Source organism: Equus quagga, chromosome 20 (assembly GCF_021613505.1).
Source record: "Equus quagga isolate Etosha38 chromosome 20, UCLA_HA_Equagga_1.0, whole genome shotgun sequence".
Lineage (NCBI taxonomy): Eukaryota > Metazoa > Chordata > Mammalia > Perissodactyla > Equidae > Equus > Equus quagga.
Genome location: NC_060286.1, coordinates 20,814,797 through 20,841,663, shown reverse-complemented (window position 1 = coordinate 20,841,663; position 26,867 = coordinate 20,814,797). Strand labels below are relative to the sequence as shown.

General features: G+C 55.2%; 1 long non-coding RNA gene across 1 annotated transcript in view; it reads left to right on the top strand.

Moving 5' to 3' along the window:
* LOC124231113 (uncharacterized) overlaps window positions 1–17,886 on the top strand; it is a 51,186-nt gene extending 33,300 nt beyond the window's left edge. Inside the window, exon 3 of the long non-coding RNA XR_006886385.1 lies at window positions 17,795–17,886. This is a non-coding gene — a long non-coding RNA (uncharacterized LOC124231113). The remainder of the gene's footprint in view (window positions 1–17,794) is intronic.
* The last annotated feature ends 8,981 nt before the right edge of the window (window positions 17,887–26,867 follow it).

Below are 26,867 nucleotides of genomic sequence, written 5' to 3'. Positions count from 1 at the left end.
CTTCTTATATGGGCTGGTCAGCACCACTCTGTGGCTCCCTGGGAGCTTCCATCAGGATGGGGGAGGGGAAGAGAGCCGGGCCAGGGAAGCTCGGGGTCAGGGGCAAGACAGTGTGACTGTGGTTCCGGCTCTCTGCATAAAGCACTCACCCTTCATGGCTACACATGAATATTGAGCTCTGCCCGTCAACTAACTGGCCTGGGCTGTTACTAGTCCTGGTTCCTGTGAATGTTTTTTAACTGGTTCTCACTCTCTCTGGAGCACAGTGGTTGTCCACCTGGGGTGATTTTGTCCCCCAGGGACGTGTGGCAGTGAGGGAGATGTGCTTTTTTGTGTTTTTTTTTGTTTTTTTTTAAAGATTTTATTTTTTTCCTTTTTCTCCCCAAAGCCCCCCGGTCCATAGTTGTATATTCTTAGTTGTGGGTCCTTCTAGTTGTGGCATGTGGGACGCTGCCTCAGCGTGGCTCGATGAGTGGTGCCATGTCTGCACCCAGGATTCCAACTGACGAAACACTGGGCTGCCTGCAGCAGAGCGTGCGAACTTAACCACTCGGCCACGGGGCCGGCCCCGAGGGAGATGTTTTTGGTTGACACACATGGCGGGGGTGCCCCTGGCACCCGGTGGGCAGAGGGTGCTGGCAGACATCCTGCAGTGCACAGGACAGCTCCCGGCACGAAGAATTCACTGGCCCCAGCGTCATTTGTGCTGAGGTGGAGAAACCCTGCTGCAGCTTGTCAGTTCTGGCTGCTATTAGTGTCATTCCTTTAATGGCATCTCTTCCCATTTCTAATGTGGGATTTCTAGTCCACTGGGGGCTGGGAAACGAATTCATCAAATTGCTAGGGCTGGTTCCTAAGAGGAAAGCAGTGCAGAATCCAGCCCCGTGTACTACTCAGGAGTCAAGTGCAGGAGCTTAGGGAGCCTGACTTAGGCTGGATTTGGGCTCAGAAACTGAACTTGAGACTCAGTGGCTCTAAGAAAGGCAGGGAAGTACCAGTGACAATGGTCCTGGGCCATCAGGAGGGGTGTCCATATGCACAGAACAGACCAGCCCTGGACTTTCATCAGGGCCTCTCTGGTTCCTGAGGGACGGCTCCTTCCTGCCTGGTTGGGCCCTGGGCTCTGCTTTTCTTTGGTTTCTGCCTGCTCTGTTTGGCCAGCGGATCCTGGCATCTTTGGCTTCTGCTCCCCAATGTTCCCATTCATGTCCACCCCCTGGGCTTCACTTTGCTGCATGATTCGGCTCCTCCTGGCCCCCCTCCTGCAGCCAGGCAGACAGAACAATAGGCCCTCTTTCTTCACTCTGGGTTTTCCAGAGTGTTCTGCATAGGCAAGGGGTCCACTAGGTGGCCTCTGGGTAAATGGGGCTTTACCGTATTTGGTTTGGGAATGTACCATGGATATGATGTGCCAACACTCTCTTCTTGGCTCGGGCTTGCTCATTCCAGATTTTTTAGGACTTCTTTGGTTGCAAGTGATAGAAATGAAATGTGACTGGGCTAAAGCAAAACAGGAACTCTATTGGAAAGACCCCAGAGGTATCTCAAGAATTTCAAGGCAAGCCTGTCTCTGGGCCTCAAGGATGCACTGAAAGCAGAGACAGGGACACCGTGGGAGCACAGAGTCAGTCCTTCCTCCCCTCTCTGCCCTCTGCTTCCTGCCTCTCCCTCCCCATCGGTAGCCCTGCTTTCTGGCATATACAGAACTCGGGGTAGAAAATGTTCAATGAAAACAACAGCAGCTGTCCTCCATTCAAAGGTCAACCAGCCGGGGCTGGAGCCTTTTGGTCCTGATTCAAAATTCCTGGGGAAGGATTTCGATTGTAGGTATGCAAATGAAACCCTAGGTATCCATGGCGACATTTTATGTAGATGGCCAAGACAGAACGCTGAAAGAGAGCTTGTCAAAGATGCAGAGGGCGAGCTCCCATGGAGGGGGATGAGCTGTGAACAGCTGGGCTGGGTAGAAATGAAAGCAGAGACTGTAGCACAAGTCTGGGATGGAGATGGCCGGGCTTAATTCATTGCAGTCCAACACACTTGCAGGAGAAACTGCTATGGCTCCCCGATCCCCAGGGAGCTCCCCGTCTGATGAGGGAGTCAGACACACAGACAGAAAACTGTTGGGATGTCCAGAGCAATGGTACAGACAGAGTGCCCTGAGCATGCCAGGACGAGGGGACAACTACTGCTGCCAGGTCAGGGAAAACGACATGAGGGAAGTGACATTCGAGCTGAGCCTTGAAGAGCAGAGGAAACATCTGGTTGGCAGACCTAGTGAAGAAGGCTATTCCTGAGCCCGTGGAAAGCCCCGGCGTCCTGGGTGACTTCAAATGCAACATCCTTGGGAGCACTTCTTCTTCCCCTTTCCCACACTGTCCTCTCTTTTCAGCGCCTGTGGGGGTTTCCTCTGGCCGCTGTGACAAACTGCCACCAACTTAGTGGTTTAAAACAACACAAATTTACTCTCTTACAGTTTGGAGGCCGGAAGTCCAAAATGAATCTGATAAGGATAAAATCAAGGAAGAGAACCCGTTTGGCCAAGGGAGAATCCATTTGCTTGCCTTTCCAGCTTTCAGAGGCTGCCTGCATTCCTTGGCTTGTGGCCCCCTTTCTCCATCTTCAAAGTACATCCCTCCAACCTCTGCTCCCATCATCCCATCTCCTTCTGCCTTTGACCTTCTTATCTCCCTTTTGTAAGGACCCTTGTGATTACATAGGGCCCATCTGGATTATCCAGGATAATCTTCTCATCTCAAGAGCCTTAATCACATCAGCAAAGTCCCTTTTGCCACATAAGGTAACATACTCATAGGTTCTGAGGATGAGGACATACACATGCTAGGGGACCATTACATGGGGATGCTACCACAGCATCCTTTACCACCCTTCTCACTTTCCTCCCTGCTGGAGGCAAAGCCACGAATCTGGTTGGAGAGCCTGGGGAGGGCATGGCACTCTTGGAATGGGCGTGGCTCCGCTGTGATGGGCGAGCAGCTCGTGCCCCACTTCTGGCTGCCCTGGAGGAAGCAGACTGAGCAGGCCTTCTCCACAGCCAGGTCCAGCCAGACTTGCTCCCTGGGGTCCAGTTTCTCCGGCTGTGATTGGAGGGGCCGTCAGGGCTGTGCAGGGTCTAGAGTTGAGGAGGGAAGCTGGAGGCCCTGCCAATTCTGCCTCGAGCTCTGCGTTAGTAAAGCTGACCCTGTGTGCAGGTCTCTGTTTAGCTCCTTCTGGTCTGTTCTCCATGTGCCAAGAGCTCAAGGGGAGAAACAAGCGTGGAGGTCCCTGTACCTGCCACAATCGTGGACTCACGCGACCCCCAAAGGGGGTTAGGTGGCGTGAGAAGGAGGTGAGGTGCCCAGAGCTGGAGAGGTAAGCGGCCCCATGTGCTCCGTGCTGCGGGACACAGTGGAGGTTTGTGTTCCATCCTGGAGCCACACAGAGCAGATCCTGGGAGCACGTCCAGGAGGAAAGGATTAGAAACGTGTCACATGATGAGCAGTTACAGGAAGTTAAGAGAAAAATTAGCATGTGTTGAGTGTCTAAACGTTAAGGTGCCTTATGTGGAGGTTGTCTAATCACCCCAGAAGCCCTTGAGAACAGCACATCTATCCCCTTAAACAAACGAGCGAACGGGAGCTCAAAGAGCCTAAGATTATGTCCAAAGTCACCCGGGTAAGGAAGTGGTGGGGCTGGACTTGGGGATGGGGCTCCATCTGACCGCCCGCCCGAGTCAAGGCTACAGCGTCACTCCAATTCTGCTTCTCCATCAAAGAATTTTGTCTGGAGAAAGCTTCTAGAGCAACTGCTAGTTGCCTACCCAACGCCCATTCCCCTGTCTTCTTTACCAACAGCACCATCATTTTATTGGATGCAACAGGGAGTCCAGATTTAAACAAATAAACAAAAGATGTCCTATACTTCTTTGCAACTAGTAGAGGCCACACAACACAATTCTGGCTCATGTGGCAGCAACAGAAGTCTGCTGGGTATTTCTTGGAAAGTTTTGTTTTCTGGTCGCTTTTCTTTTTTTCTTCCTGCTTGGAATGTGGATTGGAGTCTGGAGGTGGAGCAGCCATTTTGCAACTATGAGGCAACCATGAGGGTAAAAGTTACCTATTAAGGGTGGTGAGGCAGAAAGATAGAAAGGAACGGGGACCTTGAGGACCTCTTTGAGTTGTGACACCAGCTCTGGGCTGCCCCGCCCGGCCCTGTTGTAATGTGAAGAAATCTCTCTCTGCCTTTGGTTAAGCTGCTGTAGTCTGGTTTCTGGTTCATGCGGCTGAACTCAATCTTTATTAGTAAAAAGGGACATGACAGCTCTCCTTAAGTGCCCGAGGACTGTCTTTGGAAGTGGGTTTGGACTTTTCCTGTGTTGCTAGGAACTGTGGAAGGTACAGAGAAAACAGAAATGCGCTCAGTCAGATGGAGAAAGAAACTTCAAACTGTCCTCTTGGTTCTTGGCTCAATGGAAAAGCTGACCAGGAGTCAGGGCAGTCCTCACCCACAGGAGAGTTTGAGCAGAAACTGGACAGCCCTAAGTAAGGCCAGATGAGGAGACCATGTTTGGATCAGATCTGGTGCCTGTGGGGCAGCTCCCTCCCACCTGCTTGGACCCTGGCCGCTTCTTTTCTTTGGTTTCTGCCTATTCTGTTTGGCCCATGGATCCTGGCATCTTTGGCTTCTGCTCCCCGCCAATTCACAGCCACCTCCCGGCCTTCAATTTGCTCCATGGTTTGCAGTCATCTTGACTGCAACCTCAAGAGAGACCCTGGCCCAGAACCATCCAGACTCTAAGGAACCATGTCAGATAAGGAACGTTCATTGTTTTAAGCTGCTGAGTTTGGGGGTAATATGTTATACAGCCATAAAACGAATATCCGATCAAGTAATTTTCCTTCTAAAATCCTTGTGTGGCTACCCACAGCTTTCCAGGTAAAGTCCTAACCCCTTTTTAGTGCTCAAGGCCGTCCCTGTCACACGCGGTCCTTCTGCCTGGCTCTTAAGCTTCCCATCCAGCAATGCTGTTCACATTCCTTCATCCAGAGCTCCTGGGCCTTCCTGAACCAGGCCGTGCTCTCTTTGGCTCTTGTCGAAGTTGTTCTCTCTGCCTGGGTTGCCCCAAATTTTCCCTTTCCTTTAACTAACTAGCTAACTAAGTAACCAACCAACCAATTAACTAACAAGCATGGCTTAGGGACTGGTGGATCCTGAGTCCTGCTAGCCCTTGGGGTCTGTGGCAGGCAGACTCTAGCTGGCCCCGTTGACCCTTGTCTCCTGAGTCTAGCCAAGAGAATATGGCCAAGGAGGGGGGATGGGTAGTGAGGGTACCTAGAAATGAATTCCTACTCAGAAACCCTTTGTGACTTGTTCCCGAGATGAGCAAGAGACGCTGGTTGGTTTGGGCATGCTGACATGTCGCTCTGTAATTGCTCTCAAGTCGGCTCATGTCTGTGCATCTTATTTCCATAATACAGCTCCATGGTGACGTCTGTTTATTTTTCCCTTCCTCCTCTGCCACGCCCACTCCACCCTCTCCTCCCAGTGGCCAAGGTGTGCTCACCCAATGAGCACAGAGGGAGGGCTGAGTGACGAGGCGGGCTGAGCGGTTTGCTGACTCAGGAAGGAGAGCCACCCTCTCTGTTCCCCCACCTGTCACGCTCGGCCTCGCTCTCCCACTATTTGAGGTCGATTGCTTCAGAGTCTGAGGCAGGGATGCTTGTGCAAGTGAGTTCTCGAGGGCGAGCTTGGGTGCAATTGTCAGGGAGCGTGGGAAGCAGGAGGGGGCAGGGAAGGTGCTTGGCAAACAGGAGGGTTCAGGTGGGGTCTAGCCTCAGCTGGTCCTACGGGGAGCTCTGGAGTTGATGGAGATGGTAACACAAGGTTTGCCCCTTCCTGAGGCAAGGAGACTGGCCTTTTGAACCCCAGTATCATTCAGTCATCACCTCTGTCTGCAGACAACCAGCAGTTCAGGCCAGGCAGCTCCAGGAGGAAGGAGTCAGTGTGAGCAGCTTACACTCACAGCACCTGGGGGTGGGAGCCGGCCTGGCACAGGTGGTCTGGGTCCCTGGGCCCAACAATGCAGACGTGCAGCTCCTGGCCTGAAGCTGCCCCTCTGGGTCCGCAGGGTTGAAGGCTGCCAGGAACCTCTGAGGCTGGGAGCCTCAAAACAGGCCTCGAGTCTGCCCATGGGAGCTGTTTATGGAGAAAGGCTCTGCAGTGGGTGGAATAATGCCTCCACCCCTCATGTCCACCTGGAACCTCAGGTGTGAACTTGTTTGGACATAGTGTCTTTGCCAATGTAGTAAGTTAAGGATCTTGACGTAAAATCATCTTCGATTTAGGGCGGGTTCTAAATCCAATGACTGGTGTCCTTATAACAAGAGGAGAGGACACAAGAGACACAGGGAAGAAGGCCAAGTGATGGGGAGGCAGAGATCCGAGGGATGAAATCTACGAGAGACTGGTGGCCACCAGCAGCTGGAAGACGAAAGGAAGGCTTCTCCCCTGGAGGCTTCAGAGGGAACGTGACCTTGGTTTTGGATTCTGGCCTCCTGACCTGCAGGAGAATAAGTTTCTGTGGTCCTAAGCGCCCCCGTCTGTGGAAATTAGCTCTGGCAGTCCTAGGAAATGAACACAGCCCCTCAGCCATGCAGCGGCTAAGGTTCCAGGCTGGACCTCTCCCTGCGCTGACTTCCTGTGTGACCCAGGCAATCCTTTCCACCCTGAGCCTCAGCTTCCTCGCTGGTGACTAGATGGGAGTAGATAACCTGCCAGCCCCAAATCTGGCAGGGCATGAGGCTCACCTGAGATTCCCTAGGTGGGACGATTTAAAGAAATACTGCCCCCAGGTGCCCGCCACTAACCCCTGGTTGGGGGTGTGGCCCCCGATCTGTCTCAGGTCACTGACACAGCAGGCAGGCGCCCGCATCTGGGGCCCCATTTGGGCATCATTGGAACAGCAGGTTTCTGAGGAAGCTTCCAGCTCCAGATCTGTGAAAAAGAAGGTTCTGGGAGGAGCGCCAGAGAACAGGCAGCTGGCTGCAAGATCTACCATGAGAGCAGAACAGGCTACAGGCAGAAGGGGCGTTTGGCGCCTCCTCAGTTCTGTGAAAACAATGGGATAGGTCTGCACGAAAGTGCCGGTAGATGCATAGAACGTCTCCGAAGGGAAGGCGGGAGGTGTCTTCCCTGCAGGGGGCTCCCGGGGCTGGTGGGCTGCACCCTCCCTTTCTGTTGTCTGCTCTCTGTAGCTTTTGAATTCTTTACCTTGTGCATGCATGACTTGAAAAAAAAATCAATATCTTTTAAAACCAAAAGAACAAAGCCCGTGGTACTTGGAAACAAACATGCAAGGAAGAGGAAGGAATGTCTTTCTCTGCTCCTCCCCTTTCCCACCCGCTGCCAGCCCCCTCCCCCTCCGGCGGTTCTGCTGCTGGGTCTAGTCTGTGTCTATTTGTCTGTCTGCCTCCTGCAGTGCCCCGAGCCCGCAGGGTTGGGGAGCCGAGAAGGGTGGGCAGTGGACTTGGCCCCTCGGAGCCTCGAAGGTCGGAGTGCCGGATTCCACACACACAAGCAGTCCTGGGTCGGCAGCAAAGGCTGAATGAACAGTCGCCACAAGAGGCCACACGGCAGAGACCTGCTCGAGGAGTTGCTTGTCTAGCTCCATAGCACAGAGACTTGCACTCAATTATTATTAGTTTTTTATTAGCTAAATTGCCAAATGAGTGGTGGAGACAGGAAGTGGAGGAGAGAGGGCTGTGAGCTGGATGGCAGGCAGGGCTTGGTGGAGGAGGCAGGCTCCCAGCCGGACAGCTGGGGTGGGGGAGATGACCAGGGTGAGGCGCGTTGCTGAGGTCCGGGGAATGGGGCGTTTTGCACCTCCTGTGCACGTTTTAATGCAATATGTTGCCACGAAGGTTGCTGAGACCAAGATGGAAAGACATCTGGGGCAGAGCTTCTCCCACTCTCTGTGGTTGAGGGCCAGTTGTTTTCTTTTTAATTCCTAATCAATGACGGGCCATTTCTGTTGTAAAATATAACACAGAAGAACGGCTGGGGAAAAAAATGAAATAAACAAGAGACATCCAAAATACAAACCCCGATTTTTTATTAGATTCAACTGACATACAGTGACCGTCGAATTGCTTTGAAAGTGTCTAAATGCTTGCTGACAGTTTCTGTGCTATCTCGTCCTGGATCTGAGCAAGCCGTTTGCAGAGGGCTCCAGGCCGTGCTCTGAGAAGCCTTGCTCCAGAGAGAGCCTGAGAGAGCAAGACAGGAACATTCAGAGAAGATGGCCAAAGGGTGGGGCCTTGAAAACATTGTCCCCCACTCCCTGCCCCTACCCACTTCGGGGTCCTAAGAGAAGCCCTTGGGGAGGCAGGAGGGCCAGGCTGGGATATGGGGGGGCCCTGGCATGTTCGTAATTCAGAATGCCTTCACATTGTGTTTCTTAAGTCCTTGTTCAACATTTGCTTGAAGGAGAGCCCTGCCTGAGGGACACAGGGAAGAAGAGGAGGGCAGGCCGGCAGCTGCCTCCGTGTGTCCTTTACTCTCCTGGGCGATTGGGCCCTGCCCCAAGTTCCTGAGCCCTCTCCCCAGACGCCCCGCCTGTGCCCACACCATCCTCCTTGGAAGGCACTTCAGTAAACGGCTCTTGTACTGCTCATCTTCCTTGGCGAGGGTCTCTCCCCACCCCCAAGCAGCTTGTCCAAGCGGGTCGTCCTGGGGAGCTGTGGAGAACACAGCTTTCTCAGTCCCCTTACAGGACCCGTGATGTTGTAGCCCCCCGCGTTTGAGCCTCCTCCTGGGTTAGCGCCTGGACAGCTTTCCCTGCTGTGAAGGGGACAATGATAATAATAAAAGTAACTACCGGCTCTTGACTCTGAGTCAGGCCCTGTGCTCAGCGCTTCATGCACCTTATCTCATCTAATTCTCACAACCTTAAGAGGAAAGTGTGGGCACTGCTCCCATTTGACAGACAAGCAAACTGCAGCTCAGCTTTAAGCAACCTGTCGAGGTCACCCAGGGGGTCAGTGGCAGAGGCATGTAAAGCCACGTCTGTCCGACTCTAACCTCGTGATCTGGACCAGGGTGCCGGGGGCTCCAGTGCGTGGTGTGGAAGAGTCCAGAGCAGAATCCAGGCGAGTTTCTCTGAAATGAGCTGGGCAGGGACGGTGCAGAAGGCGGGCTGCAGGGCAGCCCTTTCTGGTCACCAGGCAGCGGGTGGAGCTGCAAGACCATTGTCTCTTCATCACCTTGGAAGAGGAAGGAGGCAGCCCTCAGGCTCCCCCTCCATGCGGTCACACTTAGGCTCTGGCCCAAACTCGCTGCGGGGGCCACTGGCAGGTTCCGACTGCTCCGCACTGGCCCCTGCAGGCAGATTTGCGCTCAGCTCTCTTGCTGGGGTTGTGAGCTGGACTCGCTGATGATTTAACCTCAGGACACGGCTCAGCCATGGAGCTGCAAGATGATGAATGAAGATGTCAGACTTGGGGCTTTTACTTTTTTTTGTAAGGTGAAAGATGCAATGATTTGGGAGATAGGATCAGGCAAGACTAATTCCTCCCTCCTTTGCCCCTTTTATCCAACCCCATAGATAGAAGTCTTCAGTTGAGGGAGGGAGAAGGCTGGGTATAGGGTGCGGAACCATGCCTGGACCTTCTCATCTCCCCAACAGCTGGGCTGAATCATTGAGGGGCAGACACTTGAAGCCCCAGTTATGCTTGGATAACCAAGAGTATGGGGACCAATGTCCTGCTGTCTGGCTGTAGCTCTGGGAGGCAGGCCAGTCCCAGAGATTTAGTGACGGCTGCTTGGGGTCCTGGGCAGCCCCACTGGGAGTCCCCCCGCCCCGACCCAGGGATGCTCTCCAAGGTCTTTCTGCAGGAACAAGGATGACCCTAAGGGAGGCTGAGGGCTGGAGGGTCCTGAGGAAGGAAGCAGGCCAGGGCACGGAGCATGAACCCACACAGGGTTGATCAAGACTGAGCCGTGGGCCCCAACACACCAACCCAGGGGAACCGCCTGGACCACCAAAGTTAGAATCAGCCTCAGAGAGGAGGAGGAGAAGGAGGCAAATCCTGATTTTAATGGAGTTAAGCATAAAACAACTTGGAAATCATTGCAGTGACTAAGTTTATCTGGAAGTCATCAGGTTCAGTTTGATGTTATCTGAGATAATAGAGACGTAAATGTGGCGTATGATCAAAATTAAGCTTAGTAACGGGAAAAAGAAAAGTTACATGTTTACACGTCAGAGTGTAAGGAATGTAGAACAATGTCCCCGGAAAACTGAGTCCAGACTTTTCCAGGAATTTCTGCCCTGGGAATCCCAGGAGCATGAGCCTTCCTGCCCATCCCAGGATGACCACGCAGGGACTCCCGTGGGTCTGTTGAAACAAAGGGACCCTATGAGCTGTCAAGCTAAGATTCACCCCCACGGTTCTTCCCTGGAAAGGGTGGGGGGTTCTTTCTGGTTCCTTCTGGGGGAAGGAGAAAGTGACAAGCCCACGGGGGATGCTGCAATAATACATTCCTCAGTAATACATATATAATAATGTATATGTCATATGTATAATCATACACACCATGTGACACCCCAGTGGAGAGAAACCTAGCACGTCCCGAACACCCGCTGTGTTTCAGAGCTTTGTTAATTTGGATCATAAGCCACATCGGCTCCACATGCACAGAGAATCTCTGTCAAGTTTGTGTAAACATTAGGAAGCATAATTGACAAATGATCTCGCATGACCCGCCATCCCGCTTGAGGACCAGACACGCCATTCACTCCTCACCATAACCTGTGAGGTCAGTATCACTGTTCCCATTTTACACATGAAGAAACGGAGACTCAGCGAGGTTAAGGTGAGTGGCTGAATCAGGGTTTGGACCCGGCTGGATGGACGACAAAGCCCGTGCCATCTCTCTTTCCTCAGCTCATTCATTCGGGGTCAAATTCCCTGCCCAGTCCCTCTGTGGGACTCACCCCTCTCTGAGGTGCCTGCACTGGGTGGAATGACAGAGCCTGAGGGACCTTCAGACGCTCGGCTGGTGCCCCCCTCGCCCCAGCCCATGGGCACCCTACAGGCTGGGGTGAGCTGGTGCCCCCCGTTGCCCCAGCCCATGGGCACCCTATAGGCTGGGGTGAGCTGGTGCCCCCTCAGCGCAGCCCCCGGGCACCCTACAGACCGGGGTGAGCTGGTGCCCCCTCAGCCCAGCCCCCGGGCACCCTACAGACTGGGGAAGCGGAGGAGCCAGCACGGTCTCACTCTGCACCTGCCAGCAGCCAAATGTGACTGCCAAGGGGATGACGACGCCCATTTTATCAGCTGTTTCCAAGCTTAACACGCAAAGCCGCTACCTCTGGCCACAGGGAAAGCAGGCTGGGGCTGTGGATCGCCCATTATTTGGTGATCTGGCCAGGTGTCCAGCGGCTAAAGGCGGACCCTGCTATTTGGTTTTCACTGAGTCCTATGTCCCCTCCCTGACCCTGTGTACACAGGTGCCAACTTTACCCGGCAAGCCAGAGGCTTAGTGTTCACAGAGAGGGAGGCAGGTCCAGTGCTCACCCTCCCAGGAGACCTGTCCTAAAGGGGAGGAGGGCTCTCTGACCCTTGGCTGCCCTGGCGAGGGAATTCCTGACTGACGTTTAACTGGTACAGCATTATTGGGATATTCAAATACTTGTGTTCCAGTGGGTAAATAGTTGTCCCAAATCCCCCAAACACCACCCCCCCACTGTCCCAGCCTGCTCTCCCCAGGACCCCAGGACCTCTCCCAGATCCAGCAACTAAAGGGATTTCTTTGGGGGCCTCCAGGACCCTGAGCCAGCGCCAAGGCCAATGTCCATTCTGATTGCGGAGGCCGTGCTGTTCAGGTTGTTAAAATATTTGAATGTCACCCCTGGCAAGACCCACTGTCTCAGGGCCGAGGAAAGACCATCTAGGGAGAAATTAGGGGCTCTGGGTTCAAGTTCTATCACCAGCAGGCCGTGTGACCTTGGGCACAGCCTTCTCCTCTTCGGGCCTCAGTTCCTTCATCTGCAGAACGAGGGCGCTGGGCTGGGTGAGCTCCACAGGCGTTGACAGAACCCGTGATTCCATCCTCTCTCTCCAAAGCAGGTGTGTGTGCGTGCGTGCGTGTGTGTCGTGTGCACGTGTGCATATTTGTGTTTGTGCATGTGTGGGGTGTGTGTGTGTGTGGCAGATCCTCCGTTTCTTTGCCACTGAGCTGCATCTCCAGGAGTGACAAGACCTGCTGCCTCCCAGGACTTCAGGTTGCACAAGAAGGTGACCTCTGGCCCAGGGCAAATGCCTGATGGTCTCTGAACAGGTGGGGCCTGGAGCCTGTGCCCTGAGCCTCTTCTGTGTCCCCTTCTCACTTCAGCCTAGGCAGTTCACAACAGCAGGACCTCAGACCCTCTGTCAGCCCAGCCGGCTCCTCAGGCGGAGCTGGGCAAGGCTGCTTCGCTCTGAGCCTCTCCCCTTCCTCATTGTCATCTACCTCCTCCTCCCGACCCCAGGCCAGGGCTCAGCCCAGCCAGAGCCCAGCTTGGGAGCCCCCCGTGAGCACCAGAACTGGATGTTCTGAAAGTGCAGGCTTAGACGAGGGTAGGACTGGAGTGGGCATGACCCACGTGTCAGGGCTGGTCTGTCAGAGCTGGAGGGGGAAGAGGCTGCGGGGGTTGCTCAGCTCTGAGGAGTGGGCTGTTCCTGCAGTGTGGGCTGCTCTGGGGGGCCAGCAGAGAAGGAGCTCCTGGCTCCCCCGTTCCCTGAGTGCAGGGCAAGCTGGGCCTCCTGTCCTCACCTTTCCATGCAGAGCCCCACGTCCCACAGGCCTGGCGGTGATGGGCTCTCCCACAGGGAGAGGTGGTGAGATTATGTCTGTGCCACGTCAGGATAGGGGCTCCGTGATTTGCTCCCAGGGAGAAGGGGAACCCAGACAGATGAAGTCCTCCGGCTGTGGGAGCTTTTCCCCCACTCGACGGCCGTACACGTGTGATCTGCAGATTAGCTGCATCACTTGGGCTGCTGTAAAATGCAGAGTCCTGGGCCCTAGGCTGGGGGGGAAGGGCTTGTTTCTACACTTTTAACAGGGCTCCCTCCCCTGCACTTCTGCCACACTGAAGCTTGAGAACTTTGGATAAAGCTAACAGATGCTCTAATAAGCTTTCCCGCCTTCCCACCAGTGACATCCAGAGAGTGATGTCTTTGTTTGCAGCTACAATCTGGAATTCTCTGGGCTGGCCGAGTCTTTGGGGGCTGTTACCTGCTGCTTCTCTAGCTTGGGGGGACCTCAGATGTGCAGCCACACTGCACCCCAGCTGCGGGCCTTTCCCCCTCAGTGTGAGCCCTGCAGGGCCAGCCCGTTCCAGCTCCTCCAAGGGGAGCTCCCTACTCCTGCTGATGGAGAGTTACTGCTCCGTCCACTGCAATCCCACAGCACTTCGTGGCTTGTTATTGTAGGACTGCCTTCATTTCCACGTTCCTTTGAAATTGCCGATCTGGTGTTTTTCCGTGGATGATTGTATGCTTCCTTGAGGAAGGATTTCTAAGCCTGAGTCCATGGCCCCTTAGGAAGTCCGTGGATGGGCTGCAGAGGGTCAACAAACCCCCCTGAAACTGTGCGCAGAACTGGATGCGTGTGTGTGCGCTGCATTTTCCTGGGGCAAGTTCATGGCTTTCACCAGATTCTGAAGAGTCTTTGACCTGAAACATTAAGAGACGGTTTAAGGACAGGGACTTTATCTTAAACATCTTTGTGTCCCCTGAGTTGACACCCACCATGGGGTTTTGCAGAGGACACGTGTAAATGTGACGTTCAGTAGGTTTGTTCCTATGAGAAGTGACCATCTTCCCCTTTGGCATGTGCCAACATGGGAAGTGCCATCTCCATGGCAAGAAGAGAATAGGACTTTTTCTTTTCAAAACATCTTTAAGTCCTCTGGGGGAGTAAAGCCCCACAGCGGGGCTTGGCAGTAGCGTGCTCCTCTCCCCCATGACAGGAGGGGGAGTGGGGCGGATGGCTGAGAAGAGACCATACCCCGCCCCTGGGCAGATGGCACGTTTAATTCACCACCAGGAGCAGGAAAGAGACCAGCCGCCACAGGCTTTCTGCACGAGCTTTTCACACTGCACAGGAAGGGATGCTATTCTCACCTTATTTCCAGAAGCTGCGGATGTGGAAGAAAATCATATGGGACGGACAGAAAGATGGGCAGAAAGGGCAAAGGGGAGTGCTGGGAGGTGTGCAGGATCTGTCACGTGGGTTTCCAGATCTGGGTCGTGTGTGAGATGGGCAGGAATCTGCACTGTCTCAGACACTGAAGAATCAAGGCCTGGAGCACTTGTGGGAAGGGACGGATGGAGAGGGCGTGAGGCCCAGGCAGGCGGAGGAGTTCCGTGAGGGGAGGCACAGCCTTGGAGCCAGGCTGAGCTGATGGGGGTGTACTGGGGTCCCAGTCTAAGTCCAAGATGTGTCTGTGCACAGGAAAGGCCCCATACGCTGGGACCTTGAGGCCCCAAGGGGAGGGGTGATTCTGGGTGCCGCCCGGGAAAGGTCAGCAGACTGCACTCCTGGCTCGGCTCCCGGGGCTCACACTGGAGCCTGTGGAAGCGAGGCAGAAATGGAGGGGATGTGGTAAATTGTCATGGGAGGAACTCTCTCAAAGTTGTCTGTGTCACTAGGAGCACAAGTGGCCCTGTGCTGGGGCCTCTAACAGAGTGACACACAGCCAGGGGAGAGAGATGCTCTCCTCCTGCGATGGGTTACACAAACATCAGCAGGACTGCAACAGTGGGGGGGGCAGTGCCCCTAGGAACGGGGATGGAACAAGTGTGACGGTGCCCACACAGTGAGCAGGAGGAGTTAACCCACAGGTGCCCCATGTGATGGACTGGCCCGGTCTGTGAGTGCATACAAGATGGCCTGAGGTTTCCAGAAGTTCTTGATAAGGCTTTGGGAGCACTTTGCAGGGGCCTTGGGTCCTGCATCAGTCACTAGAGGTGAGTATCAAGGAGACCAGGTGACAGGTGGGAGTGGTCACCAGGTCCCTGTGTGGTCAGACATGCACAGCTCATGGCTGGAGGTCTGGGGCCAAGGGTCAGGCCTCAGGTAGGAACAGGGGTCAAAACAGGAGAGGAGGACAATTAGGAGGAAGCTCTGCTTTGGGGAGACTGAGTCAGGTGGGGTTTCTCAGAAGCAGGTAGTGGTGGGGGTGGTGGAGGTCAGAGGGCCTGGCCGGGGCCTGTTAGTGGAGGATCATCGTCTGGTCTGTGGGAGCAGCTGGCAGAGGTGCCCTCCAGGGCTGGCAGAGAGGATGGGGCTTTGCTTTCTCATCCTCAAAGGCCCTGCGATGCAGAGGCCCATCCGGGGACACTGTTATTCTTAAAGGAGATGACAAATGAGGATTTGTGTCCTGCAGTTTTTGTAGATTTGTTAGACAAGGAGGTGAGTCAAGGTACTTTGGGATTCTTCCAACAGTGGAAGGCAGTTGGAATCAGGTCCATCAGAGCCAGTTCATCTTTCATCTGTGTCTGTGGTGGCTGGACATGGCATGGAGGAAGGGCGGGGGAGGGGAGACAGACATTGGCTCCACTGTGTTGTTGGCCCAAGCTCCAGCTGGGGCCTGGGGAGCTCTTCCAAGGACCTGTCCAGATTCCTTCTAGCTTGTTAACCCCCTGAGTCTGAGAACTGGGCCTGGAATTGCCACTGGGCAGTAGGACTGTGGGGGATGCAGCTCAAGCTAGGGGTGGGTGAGTGACTGCTGATGGAACGGGGCAGTGTCCGCAGAATGACGGTTCCAGGCGCCTCGGAATCCCGAGTGAAGTCTGCACTCACCGGACCTGGGAGGTGGCTGTTTGGTTCCCCCTTTCAGGTGAGAAAGCTGCAGCTGGGAGCTGGCAAGTGTTTGGTCCAAAGTCCTGCAGCCAGTAAGTGACCAGCTAGGATTGATGGCGGCCCTGATATCAGTTCCCCTACATTAAACCCAGCATATGTGGGGTTAAAACCAAAGCACTCTTTCCCTGCTTACTCTCCAGCTCCCTGGCTCCAGAATCCACTATCCACCATGGATACAAACAGCCAAGGTCGCCCACCTGGGTTCCTTATCATCTCCTCCGCCTCCCAAGGTCAAATGCAGGCTGGTGGGAAAGCTCTGAGCAGCAAGGCCACTGACTCCCCCCACCTCTCTACAAGCAGCCACATTCCTCATAAAACCTTTAAAACCCCTCTCCTCCCTTCTTTCCGGGAGAGGAGACAAAATGAGACAAATTTGAGGGCTCACTCTCATCTCCCAGCTGATGTCATGCAAAATAAAAACGCTTTCCTTGCCATAAGCCTGGTGTTCCAGTTTTATTCAGCCCCTCTTGTGTGGGGGGTAGGGAGCCTACACTTGGTAACAGGAGCTGGCTCCAGAACTCTGCTCCGCTCTGTGTCCTTGCCACTCTGCCCAGGGAGGGCCTCCGTGAAGCTGGCGACGGAAGCCTTGCCTTTGGGTTGTGACTCATCACTTAGCTGTTAACCTCACTTAACGTTTCAGAGCCTCCATTTCCCTGTGAAAATGGGAGGATACGTGGAAAGACAGCAGCAACGCAGGAGCAGCCCTGGCAAAACTTTGCAAACCATGAGAGGCCTTAGGAGTGTGAGGGCCCTGGAAGCCACAGGCCGCCTGGGCCTGGGCCTGGAGAAGGCGGCGGGGTGGGGGCATGGAGGCGGAGACTGGCCTGCGGCTGTCACACAGCCGGTGGGGAAGCCTGCCTGGACCCATTCTGAAGCTGGCAAGTTCATCGGCCCCTTTTTGACCCCTTCCTTCCTCCCTTGCAGAAGCAGGTCTTGGCTGTCAGTCCCACTGAATCCTCTCCCTTGCCCTTTTCTCTGGGTTTTACTGGAGGTTGGCTGGCCACAAACTTCCCACAAGTGTGAAGAATGAAAGCCTGACACTCGGCCTGCCCTCTCCCGGCCTCCCGGGAAAATCTGCATTTTAATGGCGAGGGGATTAGCTGCCCCGGAACCTGAGCCACGCAGAGGAGGGAGTCTCCGGTGGCCCAGTTCTCAGCCTCAGGGGCAGGAGGTGGGGGTGTCAAGACGGCCCTGCCGGGGCCTCCTGGCTCCCACCCGGGGTCTCCGTAGGATGGGCAGACTCTGTGGGGCCTGGCTTCTGAGGGCCGGGCCAGGCTCCAGGCTGGGCTCCAGGCAGATCCCCGAGGTCTCTCGCCTCTTCCCCCGCAACACACACAGGGATGGGCCCCCTCTCCACCCTCTTCTGTGGAGCCTGGATCCTCCCCAGTGCTGGCCCAGGACCCAGGGCCACCTCCCCTCCTGCCAGCTCATTTCCCTGCACCGTCTGACCCTGGACCAGCTACGAGGGAGGAGAAGGCCGCAGGAGCAGCTGGCCGGCCTCTGGGAGGTGGAAACAAGGTCCAGGCTGGGGGAGCAGAGCGAGTAGCCCCCGGCAGCATTCTGGAGCAATTTCTGAATTACCTACTGGCTGGAGACCAGAGGCCAGAGCGGGCCTGGGCTGGCCCTGCTGGCTGAGGCCCTCTAGGAGCCTTCCTCTTGGCTCCGAGGCCTCCCTACCTCCTGCCCTCCAGCGTCCGCTCCTCTCTGCAGCCTCCTCCAATGGCAAGTTCCAGCAAAGGGTGTCATCAATGCTCTCCTTTTGTGGAGGAGGCAACCCAGGGCCTCAGGAGGAGGGCATGTCCTCCCCTGACCCCTGCCCTTCCTTTCTTCTGGCCTCACCTGCAACCTGTTGAGCTCAGGGCTGCTCTTTTTCTCTCATCTCTTCCAGAAACACAGATTCCATCTGGCCAAAGTCAAGAGGAGGCCTCTGCAGTTTCTCCACCTTTGTCGGCGGTGCTTCCAGGAGGAGGATGGACTGGCTGCTCCACCACCCTCGCGTTCTGTTTCCCAGATAGGAAGGTCCTTTGTGTATAAACGTGCTCTCCCTCAGGCATGACTGGCTACATAATTTGTGGGGCCATTTGTTAACAAATCGTTAAGAATTTTAAGCCGGTGACAACAGAGCATGACACAAGCCCCAGGCCCTTCTAAGTACAGGGCCCCCCGTGTGACTGCACTGCAGAGGTTGCTCCCAGAAAACCCTTGGCCGTCCTCAGCCTCACCCCCGGTGGGGCCTCTCCTGGACCACAGAATGTCTTGGAGACCCTGGCTGAAAGGCAGGGCTGGGCACTCATCTCCCACGTCGTACACTGTCCTCAGTGGCATGTCTGATGCCCCACCCTGACCTCCCTCCCAGGGAAACTGAGGCAGCAGGGAGGCCTGAGCCTCACGATCCTATGCAGTACCACCCATCCCGGATGACCAAGGGATGCCTGGTGGTGGTGACTGGGTCCAGGGGCTCCCCTCAGCTGCCCATGGTATGCCAACCCCAGTGGTCTGGGGGGTAGAGGGAAGTGGATTGCGGAGAAGTTGCTGCCCTGGCCTTCTGCTCCCCACTAGTGTCACTCTTCCTGAGGGCAGGGTGTGGGGGAGTTCCGGGTTGCTGTGCTGGCTGCAGGCTGGGCCTCAGTGCAGCCAGGCCTGGTTGTTTTGTTCTTTGTCAGCAATACACAGCAGCTGGCTCAGCCGCCACCTGGCAGGGTGACCGCCCTTGGGGCTGTTCAGCCTCCTGAGCCAGGGGGACAGTGGGGGCCGGGGTCCAGGAGTGGACTGACTTGGAAACGCTGCTTGACCCTGGCTGCGATGGCTGGGCCGAGGTCCGGGAGAGCAGGCGGGCCCTGCCTGGGGACTGGAAACCATCCCTCCAGTCGCAGGGAAGTGCCAGGGCCAGAGGGAAGGTGGGCCCGACAGCAACTGGAAAGCGGCCCCTGCTCTGCCCCGGCAGGCTCCCAGCTCCCAGGCCGCAGCCAGCACACACTCCTTTCTGCAGCCTCGTCCCCAGGCTTCCAGGCCTGCCGCCAGCCTCAGCAGGACAACGCCCACCACCTTCATTAGGGAGCACCCAGGCAGGGCCTGGCCGGGGGCCGAGCGAGCAGCCTATGCGCGGTGTCCTGTTTATTCCCACAAAAGCTACGGGAGGTAGGCCCTACGAGGACAATATGAGATTAACTGAGCAACTTGTTCCAGGCCACACGGCTGCCACGTGAGCCCGCGCTGTGCTCTCCCTTCACGGCGTCGCTACAATGGCCACGTCCGGGTGGCTATTTGTGGAACGTGCGCCTCTGGGATCAGCACTCTAAGCTCTAAGCTCTAAGTGCTCTAGGCTCTGCTCGTCAAGCAGAGCTGCCATTTGCCCTCATGTCTGGCTGATGGCCATGTTCACTCCTAGTGCCCCACACAGAGTAGGTCCTCCATAAATAATAAGGGAAAGAAGGAAGGGAAGGAGGGAGGAAGGAGGGAGGAAGGATGGAGGATGGAAGGAGGTGTTTGAGTCAGGATTGCAACACAGGCCAGCCTGACGCCAAGCCTGTGCCCCTAACCACTGGGATATACTACCTCCCTCTCACCAGATGGCTCCGTTGACACACTTCTGCCAGGCGAGTGCAGGTCCTTGTAGCAAACCCAAATGGAGCTCTGCACCCAGCCCAGGCTGGGAAGGGCGCAGGACTGACCTTGGCATCACGGAAGGAGCTTGGGGAGAGGGGTAGGAGACCCTGTCACCCTCTCCACCCCTAGTCAGGAGTCCTTACCACTGAGGCTTCGGGGAGGCCCCTCCTTCATGGGAGACCCACTGGTGCAGCTGGTTCCTGGCTGGCTGATTGCCTCCCTGGCCCCGGGAGGCAGGAGTCTCTGGGTGGGTTGGGTAGCAGGAAGTGCTTCAACAGGGAGATCTTTACTGGAAGAAACACGTGCGTTTATAGCATCCAGTCTTGCCTCGTGGGACAGTTCAGACCTCGGCTTTCCCGGTGCACTTGGACTGTCTGCTTTCATGGTTTTGTTGGAGCCCCAGCCTCTGTCGTCTCAGGCATCCGTGGGTGTAACCCCCAGACATGTTTATCCCGGGCGCTGCCAGGCTGCCGGGCGCTGTGTCTGCTGGAGCAGCGCTCAGGAAACCCCGCAGCTGGGCCGCCGAGGGCAGGGATCTGCTCACTCTCTCTTCCATCCTTTAAGCGTATCCATGAAACATCTCTGAGCCCCCACTCTGTCCCAGGCTTGGTGCTAAGCATGGAGATCCGTGGATGGGAACACAGCCCCAGACCCAAAGGGCTCACAGTCCAGTAGGGCAGGGCCATGTGTCACCAGACAGTGGACACACAGATTGATGGTGTGTGCAGGGAGCACGGGGAGGTGGCCTGTGTCTCCTAGGTGGCTTTGGGTTGCGAGTAACAGAGAGGGGGGGCCCTGCTGTGAGACTGGATGTTTAGCGTACCCCTCCCCTGTCCCTTTCTTCCTCTCTCACCTTTGCCCTCGGCCCACATGCACCTTCCTTGTCCTGCCACCCACCCACACTGTTCTTGGGAAAGGCTTCGGGTGAGTCTTTTTTGCGTGGCCACTTGCCTCAACTGCCTTCCAGAAGCCCACACTCTGGGGTCTCCTCCTGCCCTTCCTGGCTGGGCTCTCCCTCTCAGCCCCCTTGCTGGTTCTTCTTGCAGCCTCCTTAAGAATTCTGGGGTTCCCAGGGCTCAGGCCTTGGTCCCGTCACTTCTCTGTCCACACTCAGACCCTCAGGAACTCGTCTGGTCTTGTGGCATTACATGCCATCTATAGGTCCAGCACTCCTAAACACACACCCCATCTAGACCCCTCCCCCGAAGCCCATTCATGGATTTCTGACGCCTGCTCGACCCCTCTCTGCAATATCTAATAGACACCCCTAAGTTCGTCCTGAGTTTCTTTCTCTCCACCCCCAACGCCCACATCTGCTCCACCAGAGTGTTTCCCATCTCAGTGATGGAGATTTCATTCTTCTAGTTGCTCGGGGCCCAAACCTTGGGCTCATCCTTGACTCCTCTCTTTTTCGCACAGTCCATGTCCTGTCTGTTGGGGAATCTTGTTGGCATCACCTTTAAATATATTCAGGACCCACCCACACCCATCACCCCACTGCTTCCACCTTCAGCTCCAGCCTGGATTCTTGCAATTGCCTCTCAAGGGGTTTCCAGATTCCATCCTTGACTCCCTAAAATCTATGCTCAACACAGCAGCCAGAGTGCCCTTTGAAAAGAGGTCAGAGTATGGCACGCCTCTGCCCCCACCCGTGCAAGGGTGCACAGCACCCAGACCCCCACCTGATCTGGCTTGTTCCCTCTGACCTCCCCTGCCACCACGCTCTCCCTCCTTCAGTGCCCCAGCCCCTCATTGATCCTCGGACACACCAGGCACGTTCCTGTCTGGGGGCCTTTGCTCAGCCTAGAAAACTCTTCCCCCAGATATCCACATGGCTCTTCCTCACCACCTCCAAGTCATTGCTCAAATATCCCTTCCCACCTGTTTCAAATTGCAACCTGTCCCCTTCAAGCCCAGCAATGACCCTCCTGAACCTCCTTTCTCAGCTCTATTTTTTCCCCATAGCACTTACTGTCTTCTGACATACTGTATGATTCACTTATTATAGTTATTAAATTTAACTGAAGTCACTCACGCTTTAGTATAAATATATGTATGTGCTGTCTCCCTGACTTGCATTCTAAATTTCTTTCCCCACTAATTTCAAGAACTTTTTCCTGCATCATAGTGCCCTTGAGAAGGGCATTTTTGGGGGCTGTGAGATTTACAGTCTTGAAGTAAGCCAAGTGGATGGAGGACCCACTGTGGAGCCACGAATCAAGGAAGGAGAAGACCCAAGAACTGACTCCTGCCCTCAGAAAAGGCAGAGGGGGTGGAGGCAGCAGCCCCGGAGCATGAGAGACAGGGAGAGACAGCGCCCCTCACACGTTAGTGGGGCGACTGTGACTGCGGGAGGAGAGAGGCGTGGAGAAATAGACGGGCGGCTGACAAGGGCACAACCCTTGGAGTTAAGTCCTTTCAGCCTGTTTCCGTGGCAGGATGAGCTCAGGAAGCAAATGAGGCTCTGCATTCGGAAGGTGTCCGGTCGCTGTTGGAGGAGATGCTGGCGGACGTGAGTCCCGGAGAAGCTGACGACGCTCTGGCTGTGGGGAGCCTGCCTCCCTGAGGCCCCTTCCGAGGCCCTGGGAGGACTTGATGTTTATGCCATTGTCAGCTTTTAAAAAATGTGTCCTTTGTTGTGATTTTTTTCCCTCCTTCTAAATGAACATCCACTTTCCATACCTAACGTTGCACTTGTAAATTCGTATTTTTTAAAAGAGGCCCCCAAATTGTACAAGCTCAGCCCTCGCCAAACCAGGCAGGTGGAGAGTTCTGGCTCAGGCTCCGCCGGGGTGACCGTGTCGCTGAAGTCAGCGGCATTGCGTTCAAGCACCTAATAAGAATTCGATTTTCCTGCGTCCTTTTCGGGCGCTCTTTTCATTTTCTGTGCTTCCCCCAACCCTGCCTTGGAGAGCTGAAGACGCTGGGCCGAGTGGGAGGACTTGTGAGATTGGGGCGCTCTCTGCTGGGAGAGCCGAGGTATAGCCAGGAGAGATGTAGAGCCTGGAGGGGCGGCAGCAAAGCCCGGCTGGGCTGTTAGGATGCTGGCAGGAAGGCAGGTGGGGCCGGGCCTGGGCACAGAGGCAAGCCCCTCTCGGTGGGCACAGACACCCTCTTGTTGGGCATGGACATATTCGAGCACACATCATGTCTCTATAATTCAAATGTGAGCGTGCTTTTGTGTACGTGTTCCCTTTCCACCACACCTGGGCTGACACCACCTGGAGATACTGCAATTCAGTTCTGACACCAACCCCCCCCCTCCAGAGACAGCGTCAGACTCCACAGGTTAAGGGCTCAGTCCTCCCACAGACTTCCCCCACTTCAGATGCCAGCGGTAAGTGGGGTCCCCAGGACACCTGCACTTCTGAAGCCAGCTACAAAGTAGCGGGGTCCCATGACCCCCTCAGGTTTGATGATTCACTGGAATGACTCACAGAACTCACTCAAAGTGTTGTACTTACAATTACAGTTTCACTATAAAGGATACAACCCGGGAGCAGCCGAATGCACAGACATACAGGGCAAGATCTGGAAGGGAGGGCAGAGCTTCCGCGCCCCCGCCCTGTGGGGTCAGGTGCGTCACCCCCCTGGCACATTGATGTGTTCACCTCCCAGGAAGGGCCACTGAGCCCCAGGGTCTGGAGTTTTCATGAGTGATGAGCACTGGCCATATGATTGAGCTCCGTCTCCAACCCCCTCTCCTTCTGTTGGCTGAAAGTCCCAACCTAGACTCACATGGCTGGTCTTTCTGGTGACCAGCCCCCTCCTGAAGCTCTCTGGGGGCCCAGCCTGAGTCACCCCATTAGCATAACAAAGACACTCCTGTCACTCAGGAAATTCCAAGGGTTTTTGAAGCTGGGTGGCAGGCACTGGGAAAAACACCTGCTTACGTTCTTGATTATTCCACACGGACACATGCACAAGAGGTATGTCTCATTCATCCTGGTCCCCACAGCAGGCAGCAGGGCAGCCCCACTCTAGGTCATCCACAGATGCCCTAAGGTGGTGGCAAATCAACAAACAGCCCTCCAAGGGTCACACCATTGTCCCTCCTTAAAAGACACCACTGAGCCCCAGAGTGCCCCCATCCCACCCCCAGCTGTCCTCGGCTTCCCTTCCTCTCCAGGATGTTTCCTGAAGAAGAACTGTTCCTCCTCTAGTTCAAGGCCACTGGTCGGCAGCCAGGGTTTAGGACGCTGACTTGCCTTGCCAATCATTGTATTCTTTTGTTTAAAACAAAACAAAACCAATCTCAAGTGCCCGCTTGGCAAGGCAGGTCTGGTCCCCTGAGGACACCGCAGCTGCCACCACGGCCACACAGCAGAGGCTGCAGCTTGCACCACTGACCCGCAGGCTCTCACCCTGAGCAGCCCCACCAGCATCGCCACCATCATTGCCCTGAGGACTCCCTCCAGCTGCAGGGCCTCAGCTGCCAGAGGGAATTCTCCGCGGGCCTTGGTTCTTTGGGGTGCCAGCTCCTGCATCCAGCCCAGGGAGTCAGTGTCTGGTGTGGGCATGATCCTATGTCCCTGCCACAAGTCACAGCTGCCCCCCCAGGTCCTGTAAGGTGGGGCTGAGGAAGGGAGTTCAGACCTCAGCAGCCAAGAAAAATGCCAGGTGTCCACTGTGGGCCCTGCATTGCCCACACAGGGCGGCTGCTCCCCGGTCCCTCCACCTCCCTCCAATTCTTAAGATTCAGGACAAATTCTTTGGATTTTATGCAAGCCTTAAGCCAAGCCTGAGGTCAGAATGCTTCCCATGGTGTTTCAAAGGCCCAGTACTTGGATATTTCACATGCATGATCTTAGGAAACTTTCACAGCAACCCTGTGGGGGAGGGTTACCGTTATCTTCTCTATTTACAGATGAGGGAATTGAGATTCAGAGAGGTTGAGAGACTTGCTCAAGGTCACAGAGCTGACAATTAATGAAGCCAGGAAGAATTCAAACCTAGAGCTGTCACATGCCAGAATTTGCTTGCTTAACCGCTCTGCGATTCTGGTACACAGCCGTTCCACGCTCCTTCTCCCACCCCACCTCTCCTGGTGCGGTTCAGCAATGCAGGGGGCAGAGAGAGCATATCAACCTGGCCTGGTGAGATCAGCCACAACGGAGCTCACCTTTGCCTCCCTCCCATGGGCCAGTCCAGCCTGGCCTGGCACTCTTGCTATCAATTGAGTCATTACTTTGTTGCAGAAAGAAAGTAACCAGAGCAGGTGCATTTAAATTCCCCCCTGTTGATACAGAGCTGCCTGGAAGCCACAGAGGGGCAGGGAAGTGCCAGTGGTTAAGACCTCAAGGAGCCAGAGCCACATTGCCAGGGTCTGAACCTCAGCCTTGCCAATTACTAGCAGGAGCCCTTGGGCGAGGTGCTTAACTTCTCCGTGCCTCCATTTCCCCGACTGTGAAGTGGGGGTGATGGCAGACCTCATGGCACAGGGTCACGCTGAGGAGGCTGAGTTAGTGCATTAAGCCAAACTGAGGTGGCATGAAGGAGGGGCATTTGCAGGGGGCTGTTTTCCCGGGGGGCTGCAGCCTGACCCCCTTCAGTGCTGGGCTTGTGGGCTAGCCGCTCTGGGCCATCTTTGCCCTGATGGCCTCTCCTGCTCCTGCAAGGCCATTCCACCTTGGTCTGGCGTCTCCTGACTCGGTGAGCTGACAAAGGGCGAGTCAGCCCACTGTCAGTGGGCAAGTTCCTTGCGCAGCCGCCCCCTCCCCCCCTTTCCCCCCCATGGAGCACATCTCTTGTGGCCTTACCCAGCTCCAGGGTGGGCTGACGGTGGGAGGAGACTGAATGTTTATGGTGCTTTTACTGAGCGCCTGATTTTCTTCCTGGCAGCAAGCGTGTAAGGTGGCTGTTACTAACCCTGATTCTCAATGAGGACACAGAGCCTTGGAGAGGTCTGCCCAGGTGTCAGGCTGCTGGACGCTTCGGGGCTCAGATGTCATGCCAGGCTCCTCATGGCGGAAGTTTGGGAGATCAGAGAAAATGCACGGCAAAGACTGCCCAGCAATCTGTAAGAGCTCGGGGCTCTCACGACGACTTTTGGAGCTGACCTGACACCTGGTGGCCACAAGTGAGAATTACCCCACCGTGGGGAAGGCGTCGGGGCTGCTGCAGGCAGGGTTTGGGGGAGGCGTCCTTCACTTAACTTGCGGGTGGAGATGTCAAGGGGTAGCCCAAAGGGTCAGAGTGGAAGGGGAGATTTTAGCTTTCCCATATCTCCATCATTCCCCCAAAGCTACCCAAACAAAAAATAACATCTGATACGAAAATTGTTGCGTTTTCATTTTTATGCCAAAGATGAATAAAAGCATCTTGAGAATACTTTGCTGTTTTTGTTGATCCATAACCTATATCCCATGACAAATTTTGGTACTTCGTGGCCTCGTTATCTTCAGGGTTCCACGACACCAGCAGCTATTGAATGCTTAGTTACGGTCAGGGGACGTGATGGTCTTTTGGATCATAATAGACTTAGGAGACAACGTTCCTGACTTCAAGGGGGTTCGATTCATTCGGAGAGTTGGAGCAAAGACGTCTACCTACCCTGACGTGTATGAGCGATGTGAGTTTCAGCCCACAGACTGCTCACTGCATTTCTTTTTCTTTTCATCATCCTAATTTTGCCTCTGAGCCCCTAGTCCACCCAATTAACGAAAATTCAACTCCAGGATAGAACCCTGAACAAGGAAGGAAGAGGGGAAAATATGGTGCATGGGAGGGGGGAACATAAATTATTTACAATAATGATTCTGCCACCTGCGCAGAGAGGCCTCAGCATCGCCTCCATCCTCAGTGAAGAAGCCGAGTGAAATCCAAGGGCTGGTGCCTTGACGACCAATGCTGTTCCAGCAGTCCTCTGGGGCGCCAAAGTGTTGGTTCCTGGATGCGCCCCCATCCAGCCCCCACTTTCCCACCACTTGCCCCAAACAATTGCCAGGTGATCATGTCTGTTCATTCCACAGGTATTTATTGAGCACCTACTGTGTGCCAGGTGCTGTGCAGGTGCTACAGAGATGCTTGGGACAATTGCTGGCCTTGTTCGTCCACAAAGACACTGGTGAGGTTAATCTAAACCCTTTAAGGTCCCCATTCCCCCATCTGCTCAGTGCCTGGTCCTCTTGGCTGTTCTTGCTTTTTAGCTAAGCTCCTCATATCTCCCCCGTTTCCCAAGGAGTTTTGAAAAGAAACATAGCACGGTAGATCCCTGGGACAGACTGGGCAGCCTTTATTTCAGCTGTCCCACTTTTCAGGTGGAACCATGAGGCTCCAAGTTCAGGTGGCCAGGTAGTGCCAGGCCACAATTAGATGTCGGGTCTCTCAGTCTCCTGTCCTGAGCTCTCTCCACG